At 38.1% G+C, this 9,523-nt stretch overlaps 1 long non-coding RNA gene across 1 annotated transcript; it reads left to right on the forward strand.

Moving 5' to 3' along the window:
• Positions 1 to 8,487: 8,487 nt before the first annotated feature.
• LOC136070089 (uncharacterized) lies at positions 8,488 to 9,258 on the forward strand. The gene is made up of 2 exons (XR_010631331.1): positions 8,488 to 8,590; positions 8,687 to 9,258. It is a non-coding gene; the product is annotated as an uncharacterized LOC136070089 (long non-coding RNA).
• The last annotated feature ends 265 nt before the right edge of the window (positions 9,259 to 9,523 follow it).

Genomic DNA, 9,523 nt, shown 5'->3' on the forward strand with positions numbered 1-9,523 from the left:
CTGTTGTCTTCCATATCATGCTCCTCTAAATATTTCAAATGGATTTTCTATGTGCGCTTTAGCTACATCCTACCGGAAGAAAAAGAGGTGTTAAAAGAGCCCATATGGTGAAAATTTGCAAATAGCATCTTTTTGTAAATTATGTTGCAATTTACCACTGTTTTAGAAATATATAGGGATTTACTACTTTTTAAGTACTCGAATTTAGTGAAATCAAATTTTCCATGGTACTCGAGTTTTGAATTTAGCAAAATCGAATTTTCCATGGTACTCAAGTTCATGGAACTCAAGTACCATGGAAAAATTTCCTAGAATATTTGAAGTATATTTTTTTAAAGAACTCAAGTTTTTGGGACTCGAGTTTCACAAATTCGAATTTCAAAAATGTGGTAGATCCCTACATATTTCTAAAACAATGGTAGATTGCTAATTTTTTTGCTAAATAGTGGTAGTAGGCCATTTTTGCCCATATAATTGCTTCATAAGAAACAGTAAATACTTTAAGTAGAGAGAGATTTGCTTTATCTTCTCTCCTTGCTCCAAACAAGTATCTGACAAGGCGCTTAAAATCAGAAGGAAATAAAATAAAGAAATTTAAGTTTACAAACTATGGCCAATATTTTTTAAAAGTAACAACTTACTGTAATTAGGTTGCAAATTTTTTGTAGAAATAACAATCTTGGTAATGCTTGTGTGGTGGTTTGATGGTTTAAAATAGCAATTTAGGGTTTTACACCCTAATGTTAATGCTCTAACAACATAGAAATGAAATAATGATGAGGATATTGTCAAATAATATCAAGACAAAAATACTCTTTTGTAATCAAACCCCAAGAATTGCCAGGCCAAATATTAATATTATATATATATATATATATAAAAGGTCTTTGAGTAGGCATAGGGCATGGCTGAGTCCAAAACCATAGTGAGCCAAACTTCAGGCACACAACCCAAGGCCTAGAATCCAAATCCGGATTTAGATTTGTCTTTTGTCTTCCATATCACAGTCCTCTAAGTACACGTTTGGATTGCATCTACAAAGGAGCGTCTTACGTCTGGCGTTTGTATATCTGTGGGACCCACGCAAACAGTAGCTTCCAAAAATGCCAAGACTGGAACTGAAACATGTAGCTTATTTTTCCTTTAACGCACCGTTTCAATTAAAAAAATCCTCCACACATGTACAAATCTCTCACATCCGTTGGAGACACTTATTAGTTGACCGATGCGTTTTGTGGTATTACTCATCACCCACGGAACAATGGTAGAGGATCACAAATGTTGGTGCGTTGGATTCTCCTTTTCTCCAACGACTAATTCCTCTTTTAAGCTCATTCTGATTTTGAGAAGACTAATGTGCCAGAGATGAAATCAATGCACGTGAATGCAAAGTACTCTTCTGAAATGAATTTCACCTACCCACCACACTCCAAACAACCATTAAAACAGAGGAGTAAGCGGAAAAAACGAACCCAGCCTCTGTTCTTCCTTCGCTTGAGCTCACCTTCTCTCCACTTAGGGCGTTTGCTGCCACTGTGAGTCTCTGCATTTGTAGGTAAGTTGTGTCTAACTTCTCATACTCTCTGATTTGTTGGTGTGTGGTTATATTTTTTTCCATAAGGCTTCAATCTGTGGTTTTGTGTTCAACGTTTGTGTGTGATTTTTGTATTCAATGTTTGTGTGTGGTTGTTTGTATGAGAGAGAGAGACCATCACAAACCAATGGCCTCTGCAACTGAAACCAACGGCCTTACCGCAGAAACACAAACACACAGTCTAATAACTAAACATATTTAGTTAAATATCAAACACCGTCATAATTCACAAACTCAAAAACTCATTTACCCATAAATTAAACAAATGGGCCAGCAAGTGAAATTGGAAAAGGCGTGAAATGGGTTTATGGGAAGAGAGGTGTTAGGCTGGGAGAGGAGTGAAATTGGAAGAGGGTGAAATGGGTTTATGGGAAGAGAGGTGTCATGGGTGGGAGAGGAGTGAAATTGGGGAAGAGGGTGAAATGGGTTTATGGAAGGAAGAGTACACCAGAGGGAACTTGATGTTCGCCGATGTCAGACTGGGTTGTCTTCCTCCTGGATTTCTCTTCTGAGCTCTTTACCAGCGTCGAACCAATGTAGGTCTTCCTCATGGATTTCTCTGGTGGGTGTGGAACTCTCTTCTCGAAGACACAGGCGTTAGCTAGGGTGGGTGAGAAGTGAAAAAAAAAAAAAGTAAAAACACGTAAAAACACGACCCTTAAATACTTTTAAGTTTCAGTTTCAGCTAAGCTACTGTACTCGAACCCAAAAATAATCACCTGGCATTTTTCACTTATTTTCTACAATGTTTTCAGTTTTCAGTTTTTAACAAAATCAGTAGTATCCAAACGGACCCTAAATATTTCCAATGGATTTTCTACGTGGGCTACATCCTGCATGAAGAAAAAGACACAAAGGGTTCGTTTGGATATCGCTGATTTTGCTGAAAACCGAAAATACTGTAGCAAATAAGTGAAAAACGCCAACTAATTATTTTTGGGTCCAAGTACTGTAGCTCAGCTGAAAGCATTTAAAGGTCGCCTTTTTACTTCTTTTTTTTTTTTTTTTTTCTTCTATTCACTCCTCACCCACCCTAGCTAATGCCTGTGTCTTTGAGAAGAGAGTTCCACGCCCGCCAGAGAAATCCACGAGGAAGACCTACATCGGTCCGACACCGGCGAAGAGCTTAAAAGAGAAATACATGAGGAAGATAACCCAATCTGACGCCGGCGAAGATTGGGTTCCCTCTGGTGTACTCTTCTTTCCATAAACCCATTTCACCCTCTTCCAATTTCACCCCTCTCCCAGCCTAACACCTCTCTTCCCATAAGCCCATTTCACGCCTTTTCCAATTTCACTTATTGACCTATTTGTTTAATTTTTGGGTAAATAGGTTTTTAAGTTTGTGAATTGTGATGGTGATTGATATTTAACTGAATATGTTTAGTTATTAACCTGTGTGTTTGCATTTGTGTTTGTGTTTCTGTGGTAGGGTCGTTGGTTTCAGCTGTAGAGGCCGTTGGTTTGTGATGGTGTCTCTCTCTCACACTAACAACCACACATAAACGTTGAACACAAAACCACAGATTGAGGGCTCATATAAAACAATATAACCACACACCAACAAATCAGAGAGTATGAGAAGTTAGACAACTTACCCGTAAATGCAGAGACCCACAGTGGCAGCAACATTGCCCCAAGCGGAGAGAATGTGAGCTCGAGCGAAGGAAGAACAGAGGCTGGGTTCATTTTTTCCGCTTACTCCTTTGTTTTGATGGTTGTTTGGAGTGTGGTGGGTAAGTGAAATTCATTTCAGAAGAGTACTTTGCATTCACGTGCATTGATTCCATCTCTGGCACATTAGTTTTATCAAAATCAGAATGAGCTCAAAAGAGGAATTAACCGTTGGAGAAGAGAAGAATCCAACGCACTAGCATTTGTGATCCTTTGCCATTGTTTCGTGGGTGATGAGTAATACCACAAAATGCACCGTTCAGCTAATAGGTGTCTCTAACGGATGTGGGAGATGTGTACATGCGAGGAGGATTTTTTAATTGAAACGGTGTGTTGAAGGAAAAATAAGCTACATGTTTCAGTTCCAGTCTTGGCGTTTTTGGAAGCTATTGTTTGCATGGGTCCCACAGATATACAAATGCATGCGTACAAAGAAAAAAGGGCCCGACACTATTTGGTTTTACAATTTATGTTGTGCTACCTGAACTGGGCCTGGAAAAACGGGCCTTAGCAATAGTTAATGAAAATTGTTTATTTAAATTGAATACTATGTTTTTATTTGTTTATATAGACTAAGAGACCATTTGGCTTCAGCGTTAGAGACCCACGTTGCACGTCTACGTTTTCCTCTGCGGTAGGACCCAGCTACAGTAGCCCAACTTTAACGCCCAAAATCTAACGTTGAAACGCAAATTGGAAAGAGCAGAACGCACCGTTTCATTAACGTTTTCAAAATACAAAACGCTTCATTCACAACAGGGGTTGAACCTGTACTGTTCACAAACTCTCTGCACTTGCTGAAGCAGAGTGACCCAAAACAGAAACGGTGATCTCCAACGGTCTCTTAAGCAATTCCTTTCTTCCTCTCACCAGCTGTGCAAAGATGGAGTCAATGTTCATGAATGCCCCGTCCTCCTCGTCTTCAATGAGAGGCACCTACCCACCATCCCACAATAAATCATCAACAGTCACACTGAAACACGGTAAAAACGCTCCCACAGAGAACAAAAGTCACCATTCCTTTGTGCTTCGCTCGAGCTCAGCTGCTCTCCGCTCGGGACGCCGTGGCCGCCACAGGAAATCTCTGCACAAACGGGTACTGTTTTGCTCATACCTTTTGATCTATTGGTGTCTCGTTATTCTGTTTTCCATGAACACACTTCAATTTGTGGTTTTGTACAAAAATTGTGTGTAATTTTAGTTCAACGTTTGTGTGTTATTTTTGTGTTTTCCATGACATTAGTATGTAGGTTTCTCTCTGCTTCATTTTATTCTGGGTGTTTCTCACCAAGTGTAGATGTATTGGGACCATATATGTGAGTTTAATTTGCATTTTCCATGACTCATGCGTAATTGAAAACTGATATGCATACAAACTATTCGTTGAAATGCCTGAATAAGTATAGAAAGAAGTTGTAGCAAATATAAGTAAGGGAAAATCGAAGGCTGATGGTAATGAAGAGAGAATTGGGTGGAAAGATCCTAGGGAAGTAAAAGCTTTTTGTGATTTTTCTGCTGCTCAAGTCCTAGACGGCAAGAAGCATCAAGGATTTTTGAGAAATGAAGGGATTGATGCAGTGATTAAGCAGTTGGCTGAAATGGGAAAAGTCGTGACTCACGCGTAGTATAAAAACAAATGGGATCATCTGAAAACGCAATGGAAGGCTTGGAAGGAGTGTTTTGGTGAGACTGGGTTGGGTTATGATCCTGTAACTGGGGTTATGCTGCAAACTGATGAGTGGTGGACTCGAAAGATTCAGGTTAGTTCAGTTTACATAATTGTGAAAAAACTCTATTATCTACAACTAATATTGTGTTCTAACTACCGGTTGTCCACGTGTAGGCATGTCCCAAGGTGTTAACCTTTAAAAACAAACTTTTGCCGAATATTAAATCCATGGAAATCATGTATGAAGGCACGGTTGCAACGGGAAAAAATGCATTCTACCCGAGTGGTGAAATACCAATTGAATTATCTGAAGGGTCTGGGGATTCCATTGATAGCAAAGAATTTATTGACCCCCAATGTGAACCCTCTGCGAACTCAGTTGACCCAATGGATGTGAATAAGACTGGTAGTGAATAAGGGGAAAGGCTTGGCAAGCGGTGTCCAACTTTTTAGGGGAATTTGCAAGAAACCAAGAAAGAAGCGTTCAACCATTCAATGCATGTCCGACTCTTTGAAGAGCATGTCAGACGTTATTGTTGAAAGTAGAAGTGTTAGTACTCATAATGCACCATTTCGCACCACAGCAGCTAATGAGATGCAAGCAATAATGGACATGGTGTTGAGTCTTCCTGGGGTGCAAGCGGGTGATCGCCTTCATATGTTCAGCACCTTCTTCTTCATGAATAACGTAGACGGTAGGAACATGTTTGCAGCTAATGTTGAGAGGAAGGAGGTCTAGCTAAGGTGGCTAGAGAAGCAGTACGAATTGAACCCTCAATTTCATGTTCTCTGAAGGAAAGGGGCTTGTCTACAGCCCGGGTTGCTTATCTTTATGTACCTCTTAGTATTGTAGTGATCGGATTATCTTTATGTACCTCTTGCAGTCTTTTGTTTTATTTTTTCTTTTTTGTATTGGCATAAACTATATACTTGCCATGAGTGTGTATGTAAAACAGTGGTTACTAATTACTTGTCATCTTCTATATGCTTACTGCTCCTTTTTCTTATGCTAATGTTTATAATTGTCATATGTACCCACGTTATTTGTCACTAATTAAACCATAGTTCTTATGCTAGTGTTTATATTCTGGTGAGAATTCATTTTTGGTGAGCACTTTCCAAGCTCATGTCAAAGATAGTCTTGGTGGTGAGAAATCATAGGGAAATTTTCAATTGTTTTTTATTTCCAATGTTTATTAATAATGGAAGTCATTTCAAATTTATTTACTTTTCAAATTTAAACTTTCTGCTACTATGTGTTTTTTGGAAGGGGTATCATAATAAATTAAGTATATATCATACTTAATTTTACCTCTTCCTATTAGATGATTAACTCAAATACATAGTGATGCTTGCGGATTGTTGGTCCTGTGTGTGTGTGTGTTTGTGTTTTGTTAACTATCCAGGTTTGTGCAGCAGCTTTGATAGAGTTTAAATCATGAAAAATGTATTCCTTATCACAGCTATTTATATTTGTGTTTGTATTCTTGAAACTGGGTAGAATGAGTAATTAGTTCAATTACTCAAAAACTTATCAAACAAAAAGCTAAAATTGTATTCCTTGTACATGTCGGCATTAAGCCAAAAAAGTGTTAGGTTCCTAAATACATTAATTCCATTTCTTTGTACCCCTAAGCTGTAGGTATTGGCCTTAATCACACGCTGGAAGGCTAACACAAACCGTAGTGGCAATGCCATTTTTTTTCTCTTTTTCTTGTTGGGTACAAAAGCACCCAGGAACTTAAAAGGTCATGTTCACGAGTACTGTTCACTCAGCCCGTGAACAGTACCATTTTGTCTTCTTTTTTTTTTTTAATATGGAATTGCATGTACATCTTTTATAGCAGTAGTTTTAAATAGATACAAAACAACACGAGGTGAATGATGGTGAATGATGGTTTGCTCTTCCTGCAAACTAAACTTTCCTCTTTATGTGTGTATTGGCTTTCCACAGACATAAAAAGAAAGAAGTCTCAAGGTATTTAAAAGGATGAATTTCCTAAACGACACAGCTGATTCCCAGCACCAGTAAGTTTTGAAAGGAAATAACTTGTTTTTAGCGTACATATTATAGTATCACTCAATATTATGTACATGCAATTAAAGTTCGTAACATATGCAGGGACGAAGACTTTGACATTAGCGACGACATTGTACTTGTAGCATATATAGCTGGGTGTGCAAGTGTCGTAGCTTACATAGAGACGTATATGACCAAAGTACCAATGCATACAAATATACAAACAGGGTATGAATGGGTACAATATACATTAAATGGAAATGAGCAGAAATGTCACAATATGTTTAGAATGTCAAGCCATGTGTTTCGACAATTGTGTAATACATTGCGCATTCGGTATGGGTATGATGGTACCAAGAGTATTTGCTTGGAGGAGTCAGTGGCAATGGCATTGGTGCTACTTGGTAATGCCACGAGTAACAGAATGATGCAAGATAGATTTCAACATTCCTTTAAAAAAAGATTTCTACTAATTTGTACAAATCTCAAAGGGGAATGTCATTTATACAAACCAAAAGGGAGCAGTGACATTTTTTCCTTTATATTAACTAATTAACTTTGTGTTAGTTTTCTTCTTTACCCTGAATCTCTGATGTAAGGCTTTTAGTTTAGTGATCAAGAAATTAATTGTACTGTTATTAGTCATTTCTTCACGGGCTTAAGGAATACTAAACAGATAGTTGTCATTCAATTGACAGTAAATCATGAGGTCGAGTAACATTGATAATTTTGCACAATGAAAGGCATCTGCCCCTTTTGGTTTTAAGGAATTTTCAAATTTTATTTTGACATTGACAATCAAATGACCTTGATTTGTGTTGATCAACCTCCTCCACTAAATATGAATTACATGCTCACTGTGGCTTTTGAGGACCTATTTTCTTCACAAATATTATTGGTTTTGAGTAAAATCGGAATAGATGAACACGATAGCAATATTGCATGCATTCAACTTTGTAGATGATATGTTTTAGTAGGATTTTTTTTTTTTAACTATGTACTTTAAACTGTAAATAGCAACCAATGCTCTGTGGGAATCAGATTTGCCCAGTGTGTGGCATGCTGTGCTGGGTGGCATGCTGTGCTACTGCACTGGGTGGCATGCTCTGCTCCACCAGTGTGGCAGCTGATGCTGCATCACCTGGTGCAGTAGCTGCTGCACTATGAGGCAAGCTGACTTGCACTGGTAACTCAACTTTTTTCAAACTAATTACTTGAATTGAACTCATCACACATTGCTTGGGTAGATGACAAGTGGTACTTGCCATAACACCAAGGTTCAACATCTTGTAGACCCATTGATTAGTTTATAATTATAATTTCCATTAGTATGTTACTTACACTTTTATGAATTAGGTGTTTTACATAATTAGGGGTAAATTGCACCAACCTCTCTTGCTACTCCTTTTATGCTCAAGTTGTCCTTTTGTTTTTATAGCACCAACCTGGTTTACGGTTCACTAATCGAAGCCAACATAATATCTACTGCCAAGAATTATGAATGTCAGAAACAAGTAACTATTTCTCCAGTTCTGATGGCCATTTTTGTGACGTTGAGAACTGCAGAATTAGGACGTCCTTGAAACTTCATACATTTGGTAGGAGGTTTTATGGTTGTCGCTATTGGTCACCAGTAAGTACCTTTCCAAGTATTGGCAAAATATTTGTTTTGTGCATTAAAGAACCAATGAGTTGTATTCCTGTTTCTGTGTTGTATTGTATTGTGCAGGATGATGACCGTGCATGCAATTTCTTCAAGTGGTTAGACGCCAACATTTGTTGTCCGCGTGGCGCAGAGTAGCACCTATAGTTATTGCCAAATTCAACCGATTGGAGCATGTGGTGGGAGTTGCCAATGAAGAGTTGAAGCAAGCACACGCCCTGACAGCCGCAGCATTGGAAAGGGAGCGAGTTGCAAAAAGAAAGTTTGAAAGAGCCAAGGCTGCATGCATGATCTCTAAAGAGAAAGCAACGAAGTTGACAATATCTCTAGTAGTCTTGGGGCCATGTTTCTAGTATTGCTTATCTTATCTACTAGGTCTAGGGAAGTCAAAATCAGGCATATGTGTCTGCCCTAATGGGTTGTAATTGTATGTACTAACTGCAAGTTGTAATAGTACATTTGTTTTGTAGGTTAATCGTACCATTGCAATGTAGTTTATGATATGTATGTAATTGTACTGTTGAAAACAATGTGGAGACGTTTGATGGAGATAATGTTATTGCTAAGTTTAAAGAAGATTGGAAATTCTGTTGTTGTATATGTGTGCCTATATATATATACACACAATTTGCCAGCCATTGATAGATTGAGTAAATGGTGTCTTAAAAAAAATAAGCCAAGATTTTGTGTTTTTTTTTTTTTTTTTTTTATATCTGCTATGAGCCAAACTTTTGAAGTATGTTGGATGGTTATTGCTAAAGCACATTGGACCAACTTTTGGATGGTGTGATGCACAGGTGTTAGGAGAGCTTTTTGGACAGTTTTTGTATTGGGAAGCTACTTAAACGTGTTGGTTTCTATGTGATATGTTACTAGGATTATAAGTTAATCAAAGTACACTCC

Source organism: Quercus suber, unplaced genomic scaffold, assembly GCF_002906115.3.
Source record: "Quercus suber isolate HL8 unplaced genomic scaffold, Cork oak 2.0 scaffold_209, whole genome shotgun sequence".
In the NCBI taxonomy this organism is placed as follows: Eukaryota; Viridiplantae; Streptophyta; class Magnoliopsida; order Fagales; family Fagaceae; genus Quercus; species Quercus suber.